Consider the following 26,597-nt stretch of genomic DNA (forward strand, 5'->3'; position numbering starts at 1 on the left):
CCGGGTTTGAGGTCACAAGCCTGTCTTGCTTGCTGTTTGGTAAGCTTGCATTTCTTATGGTGGTCACTTTTTTGGATTTGGTGGTGGTCTGTCACGGAATCATTTCAATATAATTATGAACTTACACAATTTATCAACATTTTTTGACCATTTATTGACTTTCAATTTTTGAACCACAATATTAATTATTATTGAACACTTTATTCAATATTTGGTTTATATATTTTTTATCAGTGTTTATTTTTTTATCAGTATATATTTTCACAATCAAGGTTTTCACTTAATTCATTTTTATGGAGTGATATATTTATTAATGTCTATTGGTGATGGTAATCATATATTATCAATATTTGGGATTTTCATTTTCATTCAATCTTAGCACTGCTATTGTTTCCTTTTTTCTGTATTATTTGGTTTATCTCACTTCTAGCAGCAGCTGTCCTTTTTATTGTTTTTAGATATAGCGTGGTAGTTTACTTTTTTGTTTACACTAATAACATTTGCTGGAGAGCTTAAAGGTCACCATGTACAGGTCCTCTCGGACGGTGTGGTAGCAGTTTCTTATTTAAACAAGCAGGGGGAACAAGATGTCCATCCTTAATCAGACTAACAAGTATCATCTTGTTTTGCGCCGAGAGAAACCTGAAGTCGGTATCTGCAGTCCATCTGAGAGGAGTGGACAATCACCTGGCGGACTTTTTGAGCCGACATCAAGTGTGCGAGTCAGAATGGTCACTAAACAGCAAGATCTTCCAGTCAATAGTAGAGAAATGGGATCTTCCAGAGGTGGACTTGTTCGCCAACAAAGCAAATGCCCAGGTTCCAGTGTACTTCTCACTAGAAAGAGAAGCAGGGGCCAAAGGGATAGACACCTTGGCCCAGAGGTGGGCCTTTCCCACTTGCTACGCCTTTCCCCCATTCAAACTTATTCCTCTGGTCCTGAAGAAATTTTTTCAAGAATGAACCACAATGATATTAGTTCCGTATTGGCCGAGGAGGCCATGGTTTTCCACACTGTTACGCCTGTCAGAGGAGCCTCCCCTCATGCTGCCTTAGAAGAAGGATCTGCTGTCCCAGGGCCCAGTTCTGTTACCAGAAATACAGACTCTAAAATTAGCAGCTTGGTGTCTAAAGAAAGCCTCCTGAAGTCTAAGGGGCTCTCGGACAGGGTGGTAAACACAATTCTTGCTACTAGAAAGAAGGTAACCCAAGCGATTTATGTTACATTTTGGAAAGTTTTTTGTTTATGGTTAGATACCAAGAAGGTGTCTGTCCATCTTGAGTTTTTACAAGATGGCGCGGATCAAGAACTGGCCATTAGCACATTAAAAGTGCAGGTTTTGGCCTTGTCTGTTTTTTTAGAGCAACCCCTGGCATTAGACTTGCTAGTTAGCAGGTTCTTTTAAGGGTTAGCCAGAATTATACCTGTTCCGTTCAAGATTTTGCCAAAATGGGACCTGTCAAAAATACTGCAGGGTTGGATAAAATGGTCACAGGAAGAAAAGTTTTCCTTAAAATGGGTCACGCTCAAAACGCACTTCTTAGTGGCCATATTCACAGCTAGGCGCATTAGCGAGCTACAGGCACTTTCTATTAAAGAGCCTTTTTTGCAAGTTTTTGAAGACAGGCTATGCACCTACCCAGGGTTCTTGCCTAAAGTAGTGACACAATTCCATAGAACTTAAGAAATTGTTTTACCATCAATCTGTGGGTCACCCACCAATCCAAAGGAAATAGAATTCCGCCAACTGTGGATGTGAGAGCCTGTGTCTTACGGTATCTGGAAATGTCGAAAAGCATTAGAAAATCCAATGCTCTATTTATTTTACATGTGGGAAAAAAAATTGGGGTCCCAAGCTTCAAAAGACAATCACAAGATGGATTAAACAAGCTATTAAGGAAACCTACAAAATTATGAAAAAGGAATGTCCTTTTTCCCCCCATGGCTCACTCCACACGGGCACTATTGGTTTCTTAGGCGGAGCAAGCTGGTGGGACACCAGAACAAATCTGTCGAGCAGCAACATGGTCACACTACTTGACTTTCATGAAGCACTATAGATTGGACCTTATCTCAGCACAAGGCCAAGCGTTTGGGAGAAAAGCCCTCCAAGTGGTAGTCCCCCCTAATCTGTTTCTAGGAGTCGTCCAGGACAGCAGGGATTCCCTCCCTATATGCTGTTATAACTTTGGACGAGTTTTTTTGTTGTTTCAGAAGCTGTTCTGGGGAAGTTCTTGGTTAAAGACTGAGGCAGAGGGATGGAAGCCACCCTTTAAAGATCTGATGATGTGTTTCCTGCCTCCGGAGGTGGAGCCTATCTCTCTAGTGCTGTCCTGGATGACTCCTAGAAACAGAGTTACCAGTAAGTCTAACTCTAGTTTTTTTTATAAAGAGCATTTAAGGTGGGTGTAATCCAGACTCCCAAGTATTTCAGTGCCCTGTCAACCCAAGTAAAGGAACAATTTTTCCAAACTAAGGCCAATGTGTGAGAGGAGAGAGACAAATTCAATGCCTCTGATTTTTTTTTTAATAATTATTTTGAGTTTGGAAATATAACCGTAATGTGCAAATGCTTGCAACAAATTTGGAATAGAGATATGAGATTGTGTAAGGAAAAATAGTAAATCGTCTGCATTTGCTGCAGATTTATATTGTCTACAGTAGGTGACCGCGATATTGTGTCAATCTCGCCACTTTTCTCGGCGAGATTTGACACCTACAAGCCCCGTCGCAGGAGCCAGCGCCGAGATGGCTCACTCATCGGGAAAGGAAAACTTTTTTTCCTTTCGCGATGAGCGACAGGCAGTGCTGACAGCTGTCTGGTATGAATCCTGAGGGGGAACGCTGCGCCAAATTTTAAATGAAAAAAACGGCATGGGTTCCCCTCCAGGGGCATACCAGGCCCTTAGGTCTGGTATGGATTGTAAGGGGAACCCCCTACGCCGAAAAATCAGCGTGGGGATCCCCCAAAATCCATACCAGACCCTTATCTGAGCATGCAGCCCAGCCGGTCAGGAAAGGGGGTGGGGACGAGCGAGCGTCCCCCTGAACCGTACCAGGCCGCATGCCCTCATCATGGGGGGTTAGTGCCTTGGGGGAGGGGGGCACCCTGCGGGCCCCCCACCCCAAAGCACCTTGCCCCATGTTGAGGAGGACAAGGGCCTCTTCCCAACAACTCTGGTTGTCCGTTGGTTGTCGGGGTCTGCGGGCGAGGGGCTTATCGGAATCCGGGAGCCCCCTTTAATTAGCGCAGATCCTGGCCCCCCACCCTATGTGAATGAGTATGGGGTACATGGTACCCCTACCCATTCACCTAGGAAAATAAAGTGTTAATAAAAAAACACACCCCACAGGTTTTAAAAGAAATTTATTAGGCAGCTCCTAGGGGGTCTCTTCTGACTTCGGGGGTCTTCTTCTCCCGGTGTTCTGCCTCTTCTCCTAGGCCCCTCCGCTATCTTCTTCCAGCTCTCTTGCTAGCGGGGGGCCCGGTCTGCTGCCGCTGTCCAGTTCTTCTCCCGTATCTTCTGCCAGACTCCCCCGCTATCTTCTTCCAGCTCTATCGCTAGCAGGGGGGCCGGTCTGCTGTGCTGTCTTGTCCCCTCTTCTCTTCTTCTCTTCTCACACCCCCTTATGACGCCAGAGTCCCTGCGCATGCTGGGACTGTGACATCACAAGGGGGCGGGGTCACCGCCTATATAAATGGCTCCGCAGCTCAGACACACCATTCCAGCAGGAGAGAGCATCGTGTCAACATCAGAAGAAGAGAAGAAGAGAAGAGAATAGGGGACAAGACAGCGCAGCAGACCGGCCCCCCACTAGCAATAGAGCTGGAAGAAGATAGCGGGGGAGTCCGGCAGAAGATACGGGAGAAGAACCGGACAACAGCAGTAGACCGGGCCCCCCACTAGCAAGAGAGCAGGAAGAAGATAGCGGAGGGGCCCGGGAGAAGAGGCGGAACATCGGGAGAAGAAGACCACCAAAGTCGGAAGAGACCCCCCGGAGCTGCCTAATAAATTTCTTTTAAAACCTGTGGGGTGTGTTTTTTTTATTAACACTTTATTTTCCTAGGTTAATGGGTAGGGGTACCATGTACCCCATACTCAATCACATAGGGTGGGGGGCCGGGATCTGGGGGCCCCCTTATTAAAAGGGGCTCCCGGATTCCGATAAGCCCCTCGCCCGCAGACCCCGACAACCAACGGCCAGGGTTGTCGGGAAGAGGCCCTTGTCCTCATCAACATGGGGGGCAAGGTGCTTTGGGGAACCAACCTCTCCATGTTGAGGGCATGAAGCCTGGTATGGTTCGGGGGGCATTCGCTCATCCCCACCCCCTTTCCTGACCGGCCGGGCTGCATGCTTCAGATAAGGGTCTGGTATGGATTTTGGGGGGACCCCCACGCCGATTTTTCAGCGTAGGGGGTTCCCCTTACAATCCATACCAGACCTAAGGGCCTGGTATGCTCCTGGGGGGGAACCCACGCCGGTTTTTTTATTAAAAAATTGGCGCGGCGTTCCCCCTCAGGATTCATACCAGACAGCTGTCAGCAGTGCCTGTCGCTCATCGCGAAAGGAAAAAAGTTTTCCTTTCCCGATGAGTGAGCCAGCGCGACATGCACAGTACCCTGTCGCTGAGAACCAGCGTGATGGGATCGTGCTGGAAATACAATCTCGCGGTCAGGTACTGTATCTCCTATTGGAAACCCATGAATTGACAGGTTAGCATTTATAGTACAGAGGAAAGGTTCCAACGTCAATATAAACAATAACGACGAAAAAGGGCATCCCTGATGTGTCCCATTTTGTATATTCACTGAGTCTTAAAGAGTTTCTTTTAATTTTCAATTTAGCCTTAGGATCGTGGTAAAGGGTAGATATCCATGTAACCATATGTGATTTTAGCCCAATATGTTTGCATGTAGTTGTTAGAAAATCCCAAGAAACTCGGTTGAAGGCCTTTTCGGCATCTGTAGACAACAAGAGACCTTTAATGCGATTTATTCGTGCCCTATGTATGAGTTTCAAGGCTTTGGTGACATTATCCCTTGCCTCTCTTCTGGGCATGAAACCAACTTGCTCTCGGCCAATCAATTTATGTAGTAAGGGTCTTAGGCGAAGAGCCAGGATTTTTGACAATAATTTAAGATCAATATTTAGTAATGAGATTGGTTGATAATTAGAACGATCAAATACATCTTTGATTTGGGTAAAACTGTTACATAAACTATTAGAAAATCTTCAGGGATTGCTTGCGGATTATGTAAGTGGTTCAAGGTTTTCAAAAGATGTGGAGCCAAAATATTAGCAAATGTTTTATAATAATGAGCTGTGAAACCATCAGGACCAGGGCTTTTTCCAGGTTTAAGCATCTTAATGGCTTCAATCAGCTCATCTTCTGTAATAGGTTTCTCTAGGTGTTCTAAGTGTTCTATTGGGAGTTTGGGCATTCCACTATTAGTCAGGTAGTCCTGTAGAATCTGTGGTCTCATTCCCTGTAAGTCAGTTAGTTTATGAGGTTTCGTTAAATTATAAAGGTCTGGATAGTATGTATGAAAAACCTTATCAATTTGTTATGTAGTCTGGGGGCTTGCTAGTTTTTCTTTTTTTCTGTAAAAAAAGTACTGCATGCTCCACTTTTTAATTTGCACTAATAGTTTTTGTTTAATACTGCTTTGTCTTGAGGAAAAAATTGGATCCCTTGAATGTTTGTACACAATAAAAAAACTGCTACAGCAAATAGAAAATAATTAATGAATAATATTCAACTGTACTCATATGTCTCAAATCTCCTTACTTATTTCTTGCCTAAATGTTGTTTCTTATTATAAATGATAAACGTCTTGCAAACAGGTGCAACAAACATTTACTATATGTCTGGGTTTGCACTTTTATTATTTAGATGCACTAGCTGTAACATAAATCTATATTACTACTCATGTATTTCTACTTTCATATGTGTTAGTCACGGTTGACTAAAGGGTCACTGTTTTTGTAGAGCAGGAAAATGTGTTACAGAAACTCTAGAATTTATCTAACAGGGAAAAGGAAAATTATTTTATTAGTGGCATGTGTATTGAATAGATACATCACCCTGGGAAAATTTCCAAGCTGACCTATTTAACAAACCATGCAGCATGAACATCTATTTGTGCCTGTGGTCATGTATGCTTTTAATGTCGTAATAATCTCATGGTCTTCTTTTAAATGGCTTTTTTAGCAATCACTGTCATTTTTATTTTTGTTGTTTATGACTATCCAAAGAATGATACAAGTTTATGCTGGTACTAACTAGTATTTTACAGCTATACAAAAATAAGCTTACATTCCCCTGAAAAAAATATTTTGTATTATACCTGTATGAGATGCATTTCTTTTTTCCTTAGCAATCACAATGGTTTAATAGACAATTGATAATTTTTAGTGGCACAGTGATAATAAGTGACAGTGAAAAGTAGAGAAAATTAGGCTGCAGTAGAGTAATAAAATTAGTAAAAGTAAGAAAGGTCAAATGGATAATTTGGTCCTGTTATATTGAAGATTCAATTATGTAAAAAAAAACAACAGTGTCTGTGCAGACAGTAGCTGGTGCCCCCATGCACTATGACTATTAATCCCAAACACAGCAGTGGTGTTTTTGTAAGACTGTAGTTATTTCTATGGATAGTCTTTCCTCTGACATGAACCTTAAAGGGTACCTCCACTTTCATGGGGAAAAAAATAGCAAATAAAGAAAAAATGATATAGTTTATACAATTGTGACACAAGTCATATTGTAATTGAATGTTATTAAAAAATACCTTTCCTTTTCAATCTGCAGCCACTGTAATTTTCTGAAAATGCAATGCAATATGGCTACCTGGAGTTGTTCTGTACACGGAATGTGTACTGACCAGCCCCCAGAAACATCATTTCCTGCTTTTATGATTGGCTCACCAATTTTCCCAGAAATCTGCATAAGGTACAAGTCAGATTTCAGGCATCCTCTGTAATGAAAATGTAATTTTTGGTGAGAAACTCACAATAGGAACATTTCTAAAGGGATGCAGGCCCAGCAACTTTGCTCATTAGTGCTATGCAAGTGCAGAGCTGACTGATAATTATAAAACCACTCCCATTAGACCCACTCAGCACAAAGGCACAGAGGAACAAACAGTGATTTCTTCAGAATAACAAAAGGTAGGAATCTGCAACAAAGGTGAATCCTTATCCAAAGGTTATCCAATAAAGATATAATCCTTGCAATGTACATAGATCACCCAGAGGGGAATGTTTTTTTCTCAACAAAAGTGGAGTTACACTTTAATAAGTGAAATTAACATGAGTATGAATTCACCAAAGCATGTAGTGCAAGGGCCTGCCTTAATACTTTCAAATGGTACTGTTTCAAGTTTTGTTCTCCTATTATCTTGATAGGTAATTGCAGAATGTAAAATTGTATATACGTTATATCACTACATTGGTGCCGTTCAAGTGACCAGAAGAGCATTTTCGGACTTAGTAACAGAAGTCGGTGGTGACAACAATCCTGTGAGGTGGACAGAAGTCGGATGAAGAACCAAGAGCTGTGCTGCGACTCTAATGTCTGGTTGTGACATAAGAGAGTCTGATCTACAAAATTAAACAAGTTGGGAACCCCAGAATTATTCTCTGGAAACTGGAAACAACAAAAAAAAGGTCTGTGTCGTGTACCAGAAGACCTGAACTGGAAGCTGAAGGAATAACTAATGCGGTGAGTAAAATATATCCTTTTTTTACAAAAAATTATTAGTAATATAGTCAAAATGCTTACTCAGTGTGAAGCTAGTGTCAGTTCTGATAAAGTTAACAGATGGGTATTAAAATGTATTAAGCGCCATGGTGGTCCTTATGAAATTCCAGAAAAATGTAAGCAGACATGGACGATGATAAAGGAATTTTTAGAGAAAAATGTTTTTGATAGCAAAATTCCAGAAAGTAAAAGAAAAGGTTGTATTATACAGGACTTATTACCTTGCTGTTTAACAATGGAAAGTTCTTTGAATAGTAAGGTTGAGGAAATTACCCAGTTACAGAAGGCAGTTGATAATAGCAACAATGTTTGTGAGAGGTTACAAAACCAATCGGACACCGAGACAGTAAATTTAAAATTGCATGCAGTTACCATTGGGGGAGCTATGCTTGAGAAATCTAAACGTTGTGATGAATTATCAGAGGAAAATGAGAGATTAAAATTAAGAATTATGGAATTAGAGAAGAGATCTCAGGAATGCAGATATGCATCAAATCTTGGATTCAGCTATCTTCAGTAAAATACAGACACAAACTTTCTATCAAATGAAACAGAACCTCATATTAAATCTGATAATTAATTACCAGCTGCCCCCACTGTGACTACCACAGTTTATAACAATAATAATAATACAGGTGAAGTTCAGCTTGCAATGAAGCCTTTGAAACCAAAAGAATTAGACACAATTCTTAAAGAAATAGGAATGGTTCCATACCATGATTTAAACAGATTTTTAAAATGGTTTTGTGACATGCAGCAGGTCAGAGATATGTGCAATCTCAACCCATCTGACTTAGAAAGAGTTTTGCAACATTCTTTAGGAAGTGGTCTTTGGATCAGAATTAAACAGATCTGTATTCAGCCTCTGAGGACAAGGGACATATTACTGGAATTATTATGTGTTTTGTATGGTGTACGTTCTGATGTTACTATTCATGGGAAGATCCAACAGATGCAAAATGAATCTCCATATGAATTGTCACACAGGATAGCAACTATTATGGAATTATTGGTCGGTAATAATCTTGCATTTGAGCGTGGGGGCTTGATACATATGAGTATGTTTCTAGATGCGTTACATGAAGATATCAAACAAAATATTTTATTAGTTACCCCAAATCCTCATGATTTAAAAGACATATTGCTGAGAGCAGACCATTTATGGAGAAAGTCAAATGAGCAAGCTGTCAAAATTGATTTAGTCACATTGTTTAGGACAAATACTGAACATAAAGATCACAAGATAATATCCTATGATAACACCCAGAGAGGAGACACTGGGTCAAATATAGGTGATAATTATATGAAAAACAGAGCTGACCAAAATAATAATAAGAAAAGATCCAAAACCTGGATACCATTTTCTCAGTTAAAACAGAAATATGACCACCTGAAGATTGAGTATGACAAGATGAGAGGGGAACGTGATAAATTATTAGAGCAGTTGAAGGGGGTACAAGATGTACATTCTCCAGATCTGTTTTTGAATGCAGATGACACTTCTCTAGCAGTGGGGGTGAATTAGCTTCAAACTGTAAATGTGTAAATAGTGCTTTGTTTTAACTTCACACAACGTTTAAGGACCTCGCTAATGAGTTTTTGTTGGAGAGTTTTGTCTTTCAGGTACTGCCGGAGATACTTGCTTGCATGTGAATAGCAGAAGCACAGTCTGAAATTGCTGGCTAGTGGGGGAGAATTATGGGAGAAATGCTGAATAGACAACAAGGAATTATAAAAAATTCATGGACTCTCTCAATATTCATCAAGCAATGGACCTTTTTTTCTTTTTTCTTCAATGCCCTAATATTTAATTTCTCTCCCTTTTGCTGATATATTTTGCTTTTCATTTTTTATTTTCTTTATGTTTTATTTCTTGAACTTTATCTTAAAACCAAAGAGAAGCATTTAAACCTAAAATAATTTTCATAACATCTGTACATATTACATAATGCGTATTGATCAATATATTTGACATCTAAGGTGAGATGCTGCACAATGGCTTGGCATAGCATAAATTATAGTATGTTGGGTGGTTTTCCTAAATTTATAAGAGGGGTGAGTGAAATTCATCACTCTAGTCATGATTTGAAACTTTGTTGATTCAGTTGTTTATAATATACTAAAGCCAATGACATATATGGATGAAAAAGACCTTTCTACCTTTCATGGTGAGGATACTGGCAAGAATTTCCACTGCCGCTTTGTCTGGATAGAAGATCTGATAAACACTGATGTCAAGCTGATTCTATCTGAACCATCGTGTGGGGGTATATGTATATGTTGGTATACCATTCAGGTGGAATTATTGACTGAATGATCCAAGTAACTGCTCTATTGAAGGCAATGAGGGGTCGGCCTACAGCAAATTACAAAAGCAAATTGTGGCTGGCAATCAACAAAGATGGACTCATGAATGTCAAGTGCAAGGAAATAGTTTGCAGCACTTTTTTTACTTTTTTTTACTGCCATATCCAAACTTTTTGACCTTGAAAGTGAGTGCTGGTACATTGATAGTTCTTCTTACCATAAAGATGAAAGTAGAATGTTTGTGTAAAAGCATCTTTAAAAATGAAAATCTTGAGCCTGGAGATGAGAGAGTCCTGGACTTATGTGGAGTGGAGCTCCCAGAGCATACCAAGTTTACTTTCGGTGAGATGGTGAGAGATGTGAGGAAGTCAGACCGAAGAATGGACTGTGACATCAGCTCATCTTTGCGCAATTTTCAAGACCTTGATGTGATATAATAAGGCCTTACAGCTATATGGGCCACTGACGTTTACCAAATCCTTTTCCAGTCATAGTCTAAAAGTTATATTATCTAATAACTGTTTCATGGGGGTATTATAGAGGCTGGTGAAGAGAGATGTAACCAGTTTCAACTTCACATTTTATATGAGCCATTGTAAAGCATTCAGTACCTTAAATCATAATATTTTTGTTGTTTAATTTATGGGTCAGTTCTAGTAGTTAGAACCGACCCAAGTGGGGGTATATGTTGTAATATGTTGGCCTATTTATGTATAATGTTGTATTGGAGTGCCATGTTAACCAGAAATTCAGTTGAATTGTCCAAGTCAACTGAATTTTAACATAGCAAGGGGACAGCTGAAGACCCTTTGATGTGTTAATCTTATGCAAGTCTACCTAGATGTGAGGTATGGCCTGTTAACCTAATTGAACATTTCAAAAGGTGTTCAGGTGGTATCTGTTAATCTAATTTAATTACACATATCTAAGGGGACTTGTTGATGTTGATATGCGGGAGTGCAAATTGGGGCGGTTTATGACTGCAGCTGTTCACGGCTGGGGGTTGTTGTCTGTCTGAAAGACTAAAGTATATCAAAGGCCTGAATGGAGACAGCCAATCAAATTGCTCAGCCATTCAATGCCTAGTGAAGATAACATGACGTTCAGTCTATAGTCAATATAGTCTTGTCTGTGTATGACTATGAAGGCGCAAATCTAGAGATGGGACTCTGAATTATATATACTCTGTCGGATTTTTTGTCATCTGTGGACTTTGGACTTTGTTCTGTGTTGGAAGTCAATAAAGTGCATCTCTCTGGAAGAATTGGGTTGCTGCGGAAGAGTACTTACATCATTATTATAATACCTAAATATTAATTATCTATCCTACTATACATATCATATCACTACAGTAAGGAGGGGCTGGCCAAAGTATAACACATTATGTATGCATCCAGCTCTCAAGTGAAGAGGGATACCTGTCCAAAACATCTACCCCCCCCCAAATGTTTTAAATGGGCCATCAGAGGGGGTGAGGAATCTGATAAGTGGACCTTATTTTTTTGTCTTTAAATACTCCTTAAAATAAATGTTATACTGATGTTGGCCAAGAATGTTTTGTCTAATGTCGGATGGTGGAGTCATCGCCCAGACTGAGTTCTACAGACGGCTCCAGAGTGGTGGCTTGGGCTTGCCACCTGCAGAAGACAATGTGGCTGGTCTACCGTTTGTCTTTGTCGCAGATGAAGCGTTTGGGCTTGGTGAACACCTGATGTGGCATTCCCCATGAGGACCCTCACCCCGGACCAGAGGGTTTTAAACTACCGGCTGGCCACAGCCAGAAGAGTGGTGGAGAATGCTTTCGGCATAATGGCCAGCCGGTTCCGCTTATTCCTGACGCCAATTCACATGGTGGAAAACAAAATAAACCATACCGTACTTGCATGCTGCATTATGCATAACTTTCTTTTTTTTTTTTTTAATTGTTTATTTGTAAGTTTTCAAGATATACAAATGAAGGCAACATTTCAAACATTAAGGATATTGTCGTAATAAATGAGCTGAGTTACATTCATTATAAAATGTAGAATATTGGGAGTATTCAAAAACTCAAAAAATGCTTAAAATGTCTAAATAAAATTAGAAAGAATAAAGAAAAAGAAGTAACGATAATACATCATGTTGCTACGGATAAGCTTATTGTATAGAAACTTAGCATCAGAACGATTAATGACCATTTCACATAGATCTGCAAAGACAGAAGCGGTATACATTTATCATGATGAGGTGAAATGCGCTTCCGTGTTATATTTAGATGAGTCCCATTTCCCCCAGATAATGTCAAATTTGGACTGATCTAACAGCTTTAAGGTTTTCCATCCTGCGAATATCTGCTATAGCCGAAAGAAATTGTGCAAAGGTAGGAGGGGTGGTAGCTAACCAGCATTGTGGTATAACACATTTGGCCGCCAGTAAAATAAATGCCATCAATTTGTTTAAAGGTTTAGTGATTTTCGGGAGAGGTAAGCGCAATAGGAGATGTATGGGAATGGGAATTTCCAGCACTTTTTCCAAGAGGCCATGTACTTGTGACCAAAAAGGGGTAATTATAGAACATTCCCAAAATATGTGGTAATGGGTGCCCAGATAGGAACTGCACCTCCAGCAATAACTGTGGGGTGACAGTTTGTGAGCTGCTAGGAATTCCGGAGTCCTGTACCAAAACATAAGTATTTTATAGGCAGTTTCTCTCTGGACTACACATCTAGAAACCTTGGAATTGGCATCCCAAATCTTCCCCCATTCAACTAGGGAGATAGGCCTATGCAGAATCAGGGACCACCTCTTCATATACGAGTGACTATGTTTGGAGATAGGAGAGGCCATATGGAGAATTTTATATATAGTGGAGACCTGGTGGGGACCTCTGGAACACAACATTTCAAATTCGGTAGGTACGTCTAGAGTTATTTGGGGGGTTCTAGTAATGAAAAAATGTTTAATCTGTAGAAAAGAGTAAAAGAGTATCTTTGGGATCTTATTTTTAAATTGCAGGTCAGAGAAGGAAAGTAGTTTGCGTGTCACTGGGTGTACTAAGTGTCGTAGCTGGAATGTGCCTGCTTGGGTCCATGGCAACATGGAATCATAAGATAGGCTATCAGGAATTTTTGGGTTAAAGAGGATGTTTACTAAGGGTGAGCATGGGGAGGATAAGGAGTATTTACTGGAATAACGTTTCCAAATTAAAAGCGTACATAACATTGAATTTAGACAGATTTTACGCAGTTGGGGGATACATTTGTCAGAGGAGAGATACAGTATGCAGCATGGATGAGCAGGGACTGTGATTCCCATCTCTATTTCTGACCATATGTTCGGGGCGTACCGGGACGTCCAGGAAGAGATAACTCTTAGATGGGTAGCATAAAAGTATTTTATTTAATCAGGTGCCCCTAGTCCCCCACTCGAACGGGGGGCCAGGAGAACTGAGCTGGCTATCCTGTGGGACGCATTGTTCCACACAAAGTTTAAGAAATTTCTGTGAAGCATTTTAAGTTGGGCCATTGGGATCAGTACTGGGAGAGTCTCAAAAAGATAAAGCAATTTGGGGAGCATAGACATTTTAAGGACTTTGATCCTCCCAATTAGAGACAGGGGGAGCTTCATCCAAGATTTGAATAGCCTGTTGATTTCTGCGAAGTGAGGAGGGAAATTTACCTGGTAGAGTGTGAAATGTGAAGGGGATAGGCGAACACCAAAATATTTGAGTGAATGGGAGCACCATTGGTATTTAAAATTGTTTTGCAAGGTCACAAGTGTGTCAGTCGGGACATTTATAGGAAGGGCTACAGTTTTTGTCGGATTGATTTTAAAACATGAAAGGTTGCCAAATGATTTAAAAGTTGTATGAAGTGATGGAAGTGAAATATGCGGGTGTGTAACCGTTAATAATATGTCAACAACAAAAAGGGACAGTTTATACTCCTGATTAGGGATTAGCCGAACACCCCCTGGTTCGGTTCGCACCAGAACCTGCGAACGGACCGAAAATTTGCACAAACGTTAGAACCCCATTGACGTCTATGGGACTCGAATGTTCGAAATCAAAAGTGCTAATTTTAAAGGCTAATTTGCATGGTATGGTCCTAAAAAGGGTTTGGGGACCCGGGTCCTGCCCCAGGGTACATGTATCAATGCAAAAAAAGTTTTAAAAATGGCCGTTTTTTCGGGAACAGTGATTTTAATGATGCTTAAAGTAAAAAAAAGTTAAATATTCCTTAAAATATCGTACCTGGGGGTGTCTATAGTATGCCTGTAAAGTGGCGCGTGTTTCCCATGCTTAGAACAGTCCCTGCACAAAATGACATTTTTAAAGGAATAAAAGTCATTTAAAACTGCTTGCGGCTTTAATGTAATGTTGGGTCCTGGCAATATGGATGAAAATCAGTGAAACAAACGGCATGGGTACCCCCCAGTCCATTAAAAGGCCCATTGGGTCTTGTATGGATATTAAGGGGAACCCCGTACCCAAATTAAAAAAAGGAAAGGCGTGGGGCCACCAGGCTCTATATACTCTGAACAGCAGTATACAGGCGGTGCAAACAAGACAGGGACGGTAGGTTTGTTGTTAAGTAGAATCTGTTTGTAATTTTGAACTGGTACATTTTTAATGTGTTTAGCTCCAGCCAAAAAATCTATTTTAAGCTTTTTTGGAAAACATAGGGAAGGGTTTTTTACCCTGTGACATTTGTTTTGCTGCCTGTGCTCCTCTTCAGAAGATTTCACCTCACTTTCTGTCCCAATGACAAATGTTTTTAGAAAATTTGGGGTTTTTAGTAAAATAAGGATTGGTGATAAAGCATCAGTGGAAAGGAGAAACGTTTTTCCCATATTAACTCTTACAGGAGAGAATTTCCCTTCCTAGGGGTAGATTTCATCTTACTTCCTGTTGTCTCCTTCCGTTTGCAGGAGTCGTTTGTAAGTTGGATGTTTGAAAGTAGGGGCCTGCCCTATATACTCTGCAGAAATTGTGGCCTTAGGTGTAAGCCCTCACAGGGCCCTGCTGTGAAATATTAGATCAAGACTTGTAATTACATGCCCCTGTTAAACAGGGGCAGAAAAAATGGGCCTTTGGTGATGGTGGTGGTGCTGGTGCCACAACACTGTAAGTCCTCACAGTTACTCTTGGTGGGTGCTGGAACGGGCCTTGCTGTGAAATATTAGATCAAGAATTGTAATTACATGCACCTGTTGAACAGGGGCAGAAAAATTGGGCCTTTGGTGATGGTGGTGATGCTGGTGCCACAACACTGTAAGTCCTCACAGTTACTCTTGGTGGGCACAGAAACGGGCCCTGCTGTGAAATATTGGATCAAAAATTGTAATTACATGCAACTGTTGAATAGGGGGGAGAAAAATTGGGCCTTTGGTGGTGGTGGTACTGGTGCCACAACACTGTAAGTCCTCACAGTTACTCTTCGTAGGCGCTGGAACTGGCCCTGCTGTGAAATATTAGATCAAGAATTGTAATTAATTGTTGAACAGGGCCAGAAAAATTGGGCCTTAGGCACTGGTGCTGGTGCCACAACACTGCAACCCCTCACAGATACTCTAGTTGGAGCGCAGGAACGAGCCCTGCTGCAAAGTATTGCATCAAAAACTGTAATTACACGCCCCTGTTAAACAGGGGCTGAAAAATTGGGCCTTAGGCACTGGTGCAACAACACTGCAACCCCTCACAGATACTCTAGTTGAGAGCAGCAACAAACCCTCCTGCAAAATAATGCATCAAAAATTGTAATTACACGCCCCTGTTAAACAGGGGCTGAAAAATTGGGCCTTAGCCACTTACAAGCTATCATCATGATCATTGAGGAGGAAGAGGATAATCACTCAGCATAACAGGATAGTCACTCAGCATCAGCATAGGCAGTTTTGAAGGGATCTGACATTTCAAAAAAAATTATTCGGTTACATCAGCATCAGGTGCTTGGTAGCTGGTGGTGATCCAAGACTGATTCATTTTTATGAAGGTCAGTCGATCAACTGAGTCAGTGGACAGACGCACCCTGTGATCGGTTACAAAGCCTCCAGCAGCACTGAATGTGCGTTCTGAAAGAACGCTGGATGCAGGACAGGCCAGTAGCTCAATTGCATACTGTGCAAGCTCTGGCCAGTGATCCATCCTCAAGACCCAGTAACCCAGAGGATTTTCGGTGGGAAAGGTGTCCAAGTCAGATCTTGCCCCTAGGTATTCCTGTACCATGTAAAACAGACGCTGGCGATGGTTGCTGGAACCGATCATACCTTGGGGCTGCAGACTAAAAAATTGTCTGAATGCATTGGTCAGACAGCCACCTTCTCCACCGCTTCTTCTTTGACTGACCGAAGCCTCAGCAACATGTTGTCCAGAAACAGGAGTTTGTAAGCTCCCAGTCTCTGGGAACACGTTGCACAGACCTTTCTGCAAGGCCTCCCGAAGATGTTTCATCCTCTCCTCCCTCTGCGACGGCAAGATAAGGTCCGCAACCTTACCCTTGTAATGTGGATCAAGGAGGGTTTCCAGCCAGTATTGATCCTTCTCCTTGATACCACGAATACAAGGATCCTTCCGCAGGCTTTGCAGGATTAGGGAGGCCATGCAGCATAGGTTTGCTGAGGCATTCGGTCCGGCGTCCTCTGGGTCACTAAGGATGACGTGATCCGCAGCCACCTCCTCCCAGCCACGTACAAGTCCATGGGTTTCTTGGGACTGTAAATCATCCCTTAAAAACTGCTGCTGATGCTGAGTGTCAGGCTCCACCTCCATGCTGACACAATCCTCCTCCTTCTCCTCCTCTTCCTGTGTGATCGGCGGGCACGCAGGAACACTGTCTGGATAAAGGGGGCCTTGAGAGCTAAGGAAGTCCTCCTCTTCCTGCCTCTGTTCTGCCTCAAGTGCCCTGTCCATTATTCCACGCAGCGTATGTTCCAACAGGTGGACAAGGGGGACAGTGTCACTGATGCATGCACTGTCACTGCTCACCATCCTTGTGGCCTCCTCAAATGGTGACAGGACAGTGCATGCATCCCTGATCATGGCCCACTGGTGTGGGGAAAAAAAACTAAGCTCCCCTGACCCTGTCCTGGTGCCATAGTCGCACAGGTACTCATTGATGGCCCTCTGCTGCGTGTGCAGCCGCTGCAGCATGGCCAATAGGGATGAGCTTGGAGTTCGAGTCGAACTCATGTTCGACTCGAACATTGGCTGTTCGCAAGTTTGCCGAACAGCGAACAATTTGGGATGTTCGCGGCAAATTCGAATGCCGCAGAACACCCTTTAAAAGTCTATGGGAGAAATCAAAAGTGCTAATTTTAAAGGCTTATATGCAAGTTATTGTCATAAAAAGTGTTTGGGGACCCGGGTCCTGCCCCAGGGGACATGGATCAATGCAAAAAAAGTTTTAAAAACGGCTGTTTTTTCAGGAGCAGTGATTTTAATAATGCTTAAAGTCAAACAATAAAAGTGTAATATTCCTTTAAATTTCGTAGCTGGGGGGTGTCTATAGTATGCTTGTAAAGGGGCGCATGTTTCCCGTGTTTAGAACAGTCTGACAGCAAAATGACATTTCGAAGGAAAAAACCCATTTAAAACTACTCGCGGCTATTGCATTGCAGACAATACACATAGAAGTTCATTGATAAAAACGGCATGGGAATTCCCCACAGGGGAACCCCGAACCAAAATTTAAAAAAAAAATGACGTGGGGAGTCCCCCTAAATTCCATACCAGGCCCTTTAGGTCTGGTATGGATATTAAGGGGAACCCCGGCCAAAATTTAAAAAAAAAATGACGTGGGGTTCCCCCTAAAAATTCCATACCAGACCCTTCAGGTCTGGTATGGATTTTAAGGGGAACCCCGCCCCCCCAAAAAAAAAACGGCGTGGGGTCCCCCCAAAAATCCATACCAGACCCTTATCCGAGCACGCAACCTGGCAGGCCGCAGGAAAAGAGGGGGGGACGAGAGTGCGGCCCCCCCTCCTGAACCGTACCAGGCCACATGCCCTCAACATTGGGAGGGTGCTTTGGGGTAGCCCCCCAAAACACCTTGTGCCCATGTTGATGAGGACAAGGGCCTCATCCCCACAACCCTGGCCGGTGGTTGTGGGGGTCTGCGGGCGGGGGGCTTATTGGAATCTGGAAGCCCCCTTTAACAAGGGGACCCCCAGATCCCGGCCCCCCCTGTGTGAAATGGTAAGGGGGTACTTACCCCTACCATTTCACTAAAAAACTGTCAAAAATGTTAAAAATGACAAGAGACAGTTTTTGACAATTCCTTTATTTAAATGCTTCTTCTTTCTTCTATCTTCCTTCATCTTCTTCTTCTTCTGGTTCTTCTGGTTCTTCCTCTGGCGTTCTCGTCCAGCATCTCCTCCGTGGTGTCTTCTATCTTCTTCTCCTCGGGCCGCTCCGCACCCATGGCATGGGGGGAGGCTCCCGCTCTTCTCTTCGTTTTCTTCTCTTCTTCCTTCTTCTCTTCTTCATTTTCTTCTCTGGGCCGCTCCGCACCCATGCTGGCATGGAGGGAGGCTCCCGCTGTGTGACGGCGTCTCCTAGTCTGACGGTTCTTAAATAACGGGGGATGGGGCCACCCGGTGACCCCGCCCCCCTCTGACGCACGGGACATGACGGGACTTCCCTGTGGCATTCCCTGTGACGTCACAGGGAAGTCCCGTCAAGTCACCGTGCGTCAGAGGGGGGTGGGGTCACCGGGTGGCCCCGCCCCCCGTTATTTAAGAACCGTCAGACGAGGAGACGCCGTAACACAGCGGGAGCCTCCATGCCAGCATGGATGCGGAGCGGCCAGGAGAAGAAAATGAAGAAGAGAAGAAGGAAGAAGAGAAGAAAACGAAGAGAAGAGCGGGAGCCTCCCCCCATGTAATGGGTGCGGAGTGGCCCGAGGAGAAGAAGATAGAAGACGCCGCGGAGGAGATGCTGGACGAGAACGCCGGAGGAAGAACCAGAAGAGCCAGAAGAACCAGAAGAAGAAGATGTAGGAAGATAGAAGAAAGAAGAAGCATTTAAATAAAGGAATTGTCAAAAACTGTCTCTTGTCATTTTTAACATTTTTGACAGTTTTTTAGTGAAATGGTAGGGGTACATACCCCCTTACCATTTCACACAGGGGGGGGCCGGGATTGGGGGTCCCCTTGTTAAAGGGGGCTTCAAGATTCTGATAAGCCCCCTGCCCGCAGACCCCACAACCACCGGCCAGGGTTGTGGGGATGAGGCCCTTGTCCTCATCAACATGGGGACAAGGTGTTTTGGGGGGCTACCCCAAAGCACCCTCCCAATGTTGAGGGCATGTGGCCTGGTATGGTTCAGGGGGGGCCGCACTCTCGTCCCCCCTCTTTTCCTGCGGCCTGCCAGGTTGCGTGCTCAGATAAGGGTCTGGTATGGATTTTTGGGGGGACCCCACGCCGTTTTTTTTTTTGGCGCGGGGTTCCCCTTAAAATCCATACCAGACCTGAAGGGTCTGGTATGGAATTTAGGGGGAACCCTACGTCATTTTTTTTTTAAATTTTGGCCGGGGTTCCCCTTAATATCCATACCAGACCTGAAGGGCCTGGTATGGAATTTAGGGGGACCCCCCACGTCATTTTTTTTTTAAATTTTGGTTCAGGGTTCCCCTGTGGGGAATTCCCATGCCGTTTTTATCAATGAACTTCTATGTGTATTGTCGGCAATGCAATAGCCGCGAGTAGTTTTAAATGGGTTTTTTCCTTCGAAATGTCATTTTGCTGTCAGACTGTTCTAAACACGGGAAACATGCGCCCCTTTACAGGCATACTATAGACACCCCCCAGCTACAAAATTTAAAGGGATATTACACTTTTATTGTTTGACTTTAAGCATTATTAAAATCACTGCTCCTGAAAAAACGGACGTTTTTAAAACTTTTTTTTGCACTGATACATGTCCCTGGGGCAGGACCCAGGTCCCCAAACACTTTTCATGACAATAACTTGCATATAAGCCTTTAAAATTAGCACTTTTGATTATTCATGTTCGTGTCCTATAGACTTTAACGGTGTTCGCGCGTTCGAACAAACTTTTTTCCTGTTCGCATGTTCTGGTGCGAACTGAACAGGGGGGTGTTCGGCTCATCCCTAATGGCCAACATTGAGTTCCACCTGGTGGGCATGTCACAGATTAGGTGGTTCTTGGGCAGGTTAAATTCCTTTTGGAGGTCTGCCAGCTGAACACTGGCATTATATGACCGGCGGAAATGCACATAGAGTTTCCTGGCCTGCCTCAGGACATCCTGTAAGCCCGGGTACCTGCCCAAGAACCGCTGCACCACCAAGTTAAGGACGTGAGCCAAACAGGGCACATGGGTCAGTCGACCCTGTCGGAGGGCGGAGAGGAGGTTGGTGCCATTGTCGCAAACCACCATTCCTGCCTTAAGTTGGCGTGGCGTCAACCACCTCTGAATCTGCCCCTGCAGAGCTGACAGAATCTCTGCCCCAGTGTGGCTTCTGTCCCCCAAGCACACAAGCTCAAGCACGCATGGCATCTTTTGGCCTGCGTACTTGCGTAGCCCCTTGAACGCCTACGGACACTGCTGGTTCCGAGGACAAATCAGCACAGGAAGAGGCCATGGAGGAAGAAGAAGAGGAGGGGGTGGAGGAGAGAAGTGTGTCAGAATCACCAGTACTGGCATTTTGGAGGCGTGGTGATGGAACAACCTCCAACACTACTGCACCTTGTCCTGCATCCTTCCCAGCTGCCAGCAGAGTCACCCAATGTGCCGTTAAACTTAGGTAACATCCCTGTCCATGCCTGCTGGACCATGAGTCAGCGGTAATATGCACCTTACCGCTGACCGCCCTGTCCAGCGAGGTCAAGACATTGCCTTCCACATGCCAGTAGAGAGCTGGAATCGCCTTCTGTGAGAACCTGCCACTGAGGAACCGCACATTCCACAAATTCACAGAAGGGGGCAGAGTCTACCAACTGAAAATGTAGCAGTTGAAGTGCTATCAATTTTGCCAAGCTAGCATTCAACCGCTGGGCATGTGAATGGCTGGGAGCGAACTTCTTTCTGTGGTGCAGCAGCTGGGGCAGGGAAATTTGTCTGGTACAATCTGACGTCGGTGTACTGATAGTAGATTGCCCGCAAGTACTTGGCTGTGACACACCTAATTCTACACCCTCTTTCCTCTCAGTGCAGGTCTCAGAGAGGACTGAAGGTATAGTGGGGTTAGAGATCCCAGCTGATGAGGAGCAAGGAGAGGTCCTCTTTGTTCTTTGGTGTGGGTCTTTTAGGTACGCTTACCAATGAACTGCATGGCAGGTCAAAATATGTCTGGTCAAGCATGTGGTGCCCAAGTGGGAGATGTTTTGGCCACGTGAGATACGTTTGAGACATATGTTGCAAATAGCAGCGGTGGGATCTCATGCACTCGTCTCAAAAAAGGCCCACACCAAAGAAATTTTGGAATAATGCGCAAAGACAGCAGCGCCCTGTACATGCGGAGCTCTGCGGCGTGATGCAGTCATTGTGCTGCCCTTAGGCTGGCCCCTGGAGGGCATCCTGCCTCGTTGGTGATGTGCCTCCTCCTCCTCTCTCCTATCAGGCACCCACATGGAGTCAGTGACCTCATCATCCCCTCCCTCCTCATCACTGGAGCAAACCTGGCAGTATGCTGCAGCAGGGGGAACATGAGCCTTCTGGGCATCCTCCTGGAGCATGTACCCAACACTGTGGTCAAACAGTTTGAGGGACTCCTCAGGAGGACATGGTAGGGCTAGGGAAGGAGTCACTGATGCCATTGAGCCGAGGGAAGAGACCGCGTTGGCAGCTGCTTTGCCAGACAAAGTACCCTGAGTCTGGGTGAGAGAGGATGAGGACGATGAGGACGGCTTGGTCAACCACTCGACCAAGTCTTCCGCATGTTGCGGCTCAACACGGCCAGCTGCCGAAAAAAAGGCCAAGCTTGTCCCACGGCCAACTGCTGATGAGGATGCCCTGTGTCCACAACCAGCACTGTTGCCTCTAGACACAGAGCCTGCTTGCCCTCTTTTATTGGCTTGTGACTGTCTGCCTCTCCTTGTTGGCCTTCCAGACATACTATTGGCCTGCAGTGAGCTGCACAAAACTGGGATGTATATATATACCGATTATACTGCAGCTAGCAGAATCAACTGCCTGCCTGTAGTATTATTAGTATGATAACACCTGCACTTGTCTTCAGGTAGCTATACTGTAAGTGCAACTGTCCAGGGTACACAGTACAGTAACTGGAAATACTTCAAGAGCGTACACAAGCACCTGGCTGCAGGTAGCTATACTGTGGATGCAACTGTGCGGGGTACACAGTACAGTAACTGGAAATACTTTAAAGAGCCTACACAAGCACCTGGCTGCAGGTAGCTATACTGTAGGTGCAACTGTGCAGGGTACACAGTACAGTAACTGGAAATACTTCAAGAGCCTACACAAGCACCTGGCTGCAGGTAGCTATACTGTAGGTGCAACTGTGCAGGGTACACAGTACAGTAACTGGAAATACTTCAAAGAGCCTACACAAGCACCTGGCTGCAGGTAGCTATACTGTAGGTGCAACTGTGCGGGGTACACAGTACAGTAACTGGAAATACTTCAAAGAGCCTACACAAGCACCTGGCTTCAGGTAGCTATACTGTAGGTGCAACTGTGCGGGGTACACAGTACAGTAACTGGAAATACTTCAATGAGCGTACACAAGCACCTGGCTGCAGGTAGCTATACTGTAGGTGCAACTGTGCGGGGTACACAGTACAGTAACTGGAAATACTTCAAGAGCCTACACAAGCACCTGGCTGCAGGTAGCTATACTGTAGGTGCAACTGTGCAGGGTACACAGTACAGTAACTGGAAATACTTCAAGAGCCTACACAAGCACCTGGCTTTAGGTAGCTATACTGTAGGTGCAACTGTGCAGGGTACACAGTACAGTAACTGGAAATACTTCAAAGAGCCTACACAAGCACCTGGCTGCAGGTAGCTATACTGTAGGTGCAACTGTGCAGGGTACACAGTACAGTAACTGGAAATACTTCAATGAGCGTACACAAGCACCTGGCTGCAGGTAGCTATACTGTAGGTGCAACTGTGCGGGGTACACAGTACAGTAACTGGAAATACTTCAAGAGCCTACACAAGCACCTGGCTGCAGGTAGCTATACTGTAGGTGCAACTGTGCAGGGTACACAGTACAGTAACTGGAAATACTTCAAGAGCCTACACAAGCACCTGGCTTTAGGTAGCTATACTGTAGGTGCAACTGTGCAGGGTACACAGTACAGTAACTGGAAATACTTCAATGAGCGTACACAAGCACCTGGCTTCAGGTAGCTATACTGTAGGTGCAACTGTGCGGGGTACACAGTACAGTAACTGGAAATACTTCAATGAGCGTACACAAGCACCTGGCTGCAGGTAGCTATACTGTAGGTGCAACTGTGCGGGGTACACAGTACAGTAACTGGAAATACTTCAAGAGCCTACACAAGCACCTGGCTGCAGGTAGCTATACTGTAGGTGCAACTGTGCAGGGTACACAGTACAGTAACTGGAAATACTTCAAGAGCCTACACAAGCACCTGGCTTTAGGTAGCTATACTGTAGGTGCAACTGTGCAGGGTACACAGTACAGTAACTGGAAATACTTCAAAGAGCCTACACAAGCACCTGGCTGCAGGTAGCTATACTGTAGGTGCAACTGTGCAGGGTACACAGTACAGTAACTGGAAATACTTCAAAGAGCCTACACAAGCACCTGGCTGCATGTAGCTATACTGTAGGTGCAGCTGTGCAGGGTAAACAGTACAGTAACTGGAAATACTTCAAAGAGCCTACACAAGCACCTAGCTACAGATAGCTATACTGTAGGTGTAACTGTGCGGGGTACACAGTACAGTAACTGGAAATACTGTAAAAACACCTGCCTGCCTATCAGTATATTAGGAAAAGAAGAACAGGATCTAGCTAAATGGAATACAGTGTATATATATATATATATATATATATATATATATATATATATATACACAATATACTGTAAGTGCAGCTAACTGACTCAACCTGCCTACTTTATCTAACTTAAATCAAATGACACTGTCTCTCTCTCTGTCTATCTCTCTCTCAAGCAGGAACACACTACACAGGGCCGACGTGCAGGTGGCCTTATATAGTGTGGGGCATGTACTGACCCCCCTGAGCCATTATTGGCCAAAGCCTCCTTGGCTTTGGCTAATTACGGCACTCTGTACACACAGCGCTGTGATTGGCCAAGCATGCAGGTCATAGTGCATGCTTGGCCAATCATCAGCCAGCAATGCACTACGATGCCGCAGTGAATTATGGGCCATGAAGCGACACTCGAATTTGGCTCGAACGGCCCATATCATTCGTAATTCGGTGAACGACTGAACACACGATCTTCGAGTCGAACATGGGTTTGACTCGAACACAAAGCTCATCCCTACTCCTGATGTCTCAACGCCACTCCTCGAATATCCAGATTAGAAAGTATGGCTGCAGCAAGGGGTTCAAAGGGGTAAAAGCAAAGGCAACAGGGGGCAACCCTGTCTGGTGCCGTTGCTTAGGGGGAATGACATTGAGACATGAGAGGCCATCTATACCTGGGATGTGGGGGTTGAATACAGTGCCTTTAAGGCCTGTATAAATGGGCCCGAAAAACCATTTCTTGATAATGTGGCAAACATAAATGACCAATTTAAGCGATCAAATGCTTTCTGAGCATCTATGCTTAACACTATAGCAGGTCTTTTAGTTTTGGTCAAAAGGTCTATAAGGTCTATGGTACGCCTAGTATTGTCCCCTGCATGTCTAGTGGGAACAAACTCCCCTTGGTCCTTATGTATTAGCGAAGGGAGTAGTATGGAGAGTCTATTTGCTAGTATTTTAGTGAAAATTTTGTAATCATAATTTAGAAGAGCTATGGGGCGATAATTGTCGAGTAATGATGAGTCCTTTTCTGGTTTCGGAATGACTGTTATGAAGGCATGTAGGAACTGAGCGTGGAGGATCTTCCAATTCATCAGTGAAGCAAACAAAGCCTCCATATGAGGGAATGAAATTGGAAGAAACTTTTTATAGTAAGAATAGGGGAGTCCATCAGGGCCTGGGGATTTGTGGGATGGGAGTTGGTTAATGACCATAGTGATTTCTTCAGCAATAATATAAGTGTTAAGTCCCGAGCGGTCGTCAGGGGATAGGGTGGGAAGATTTAGGGAATTAACAAATGCATTGAATTTACCTTGAGTGAACTGAGATTCTGGATCTGTGGATAGGCAGTTATACAGTTTCTGATAGAAGTCTCCAAATACCTTAATCATAGCCTGGGGTCAATACGTGGGGTTGCCATCGGGCTGTATCAAAAAATCAGGCATGGAAGCATGGGGTCTTGGCTTCAGTTTATTGACAGTTTATTGACTAACATTCTGTGAGACTTGTTCGCAAACTCATAGAATTTCTGTTTAGACCAAAGCGTGGATTTAGTGATCCTGCCTAGGTCCAAGGTTTTAATTCGATTTCTAAAGCTGTTACAGTGCGGAGATGGTCCATTGTGGGGGATTTGAGTAGGCCCTTTTCGGCTTTAGATAATTGAGTCAATAGAGATGAGCGTTGAAGGGCTCAACCTTTTTAAGGCGAGATCCAGAGGTGATGCACTCATCCCTGAAGAAGACCATGTGGGCTTCCCACAAAGTGGAGGTCTCCGACACCAAACCCTTATTGAGTTGAAAGAATTCAGTCAGTTTTTGTTGCAGATGTACATGTGTACATGTTGCAGGTGTGTTGAGGAGAGATTCGTTAAGACGCCAATGACATTTCCTAGGAGTCGGTGCAGATAGGAGATCTAGAGTTATGGGTGCGTGATCTGACCACGTGATCGGGTATATGTTTTGAATCAACCATGTATGTCAATAGTGGTGCTGAGATAAAGAAATAGTCTCTAGTACAGTCTTGTGTATACCGACGTCCCCCCCCTTTTCTGCACTTTGGTTCCTTTCAATTTCACGCAATTTAATTTAAGTTAATTTGGTTTCATTTAATCTAATTTGATTTAATTTACATTTAATGTTCACTATGTTAGTCTAATTTATTTACTTTATTATTTTGTACTATATTCCGCTGCTTATATACCATACGATCATGGCTCAGTTTCTTTTTAGAATCAATTACTCGACAACAGGTGTATAGACCTCATGTGGTTGAATTTCAGCTGTTCAGAGTTTGTGAATAGTTATACGGTCACATGGTTTATAACATAGAGTATATATTTGATTCTCATTTCTCTGATCGTTAGCTATGAGTAAGCACTTGGTATAAGTGTGAAACGCGTCAGCTTTTCCCTGTATCATTCTGCTGTGACCTGTACGTTTTGCCTTCTAGTCCCTATCTACAATAAAAGGCATGTGAAATTTTCTTCGGAGTGCAGCTGTCCAGAGTTTTTCCGTCTATTTCTATTTGCATATGCATTAGCCAGCACCTGGGGCTCTTCTATCTCTGGAGGTGAAAGACACATCCTGGTGGA

Source organism: Aquarana catesbeiana, linkage group LG07 (genome assembly GCF_042186555.1).
Source record: "Aquarana catesbeiana isolate 2022-GZ linkage group LG07, ASM4218655v1, whole genome shotgun sequence".
Taxonomy (NCBI): domain Eukaryota; kingdom Metazoa; phylum Chordata; class Amphibia; order Anura; family Ranidae; genus Aquarana; species Aquarana catesbeiana.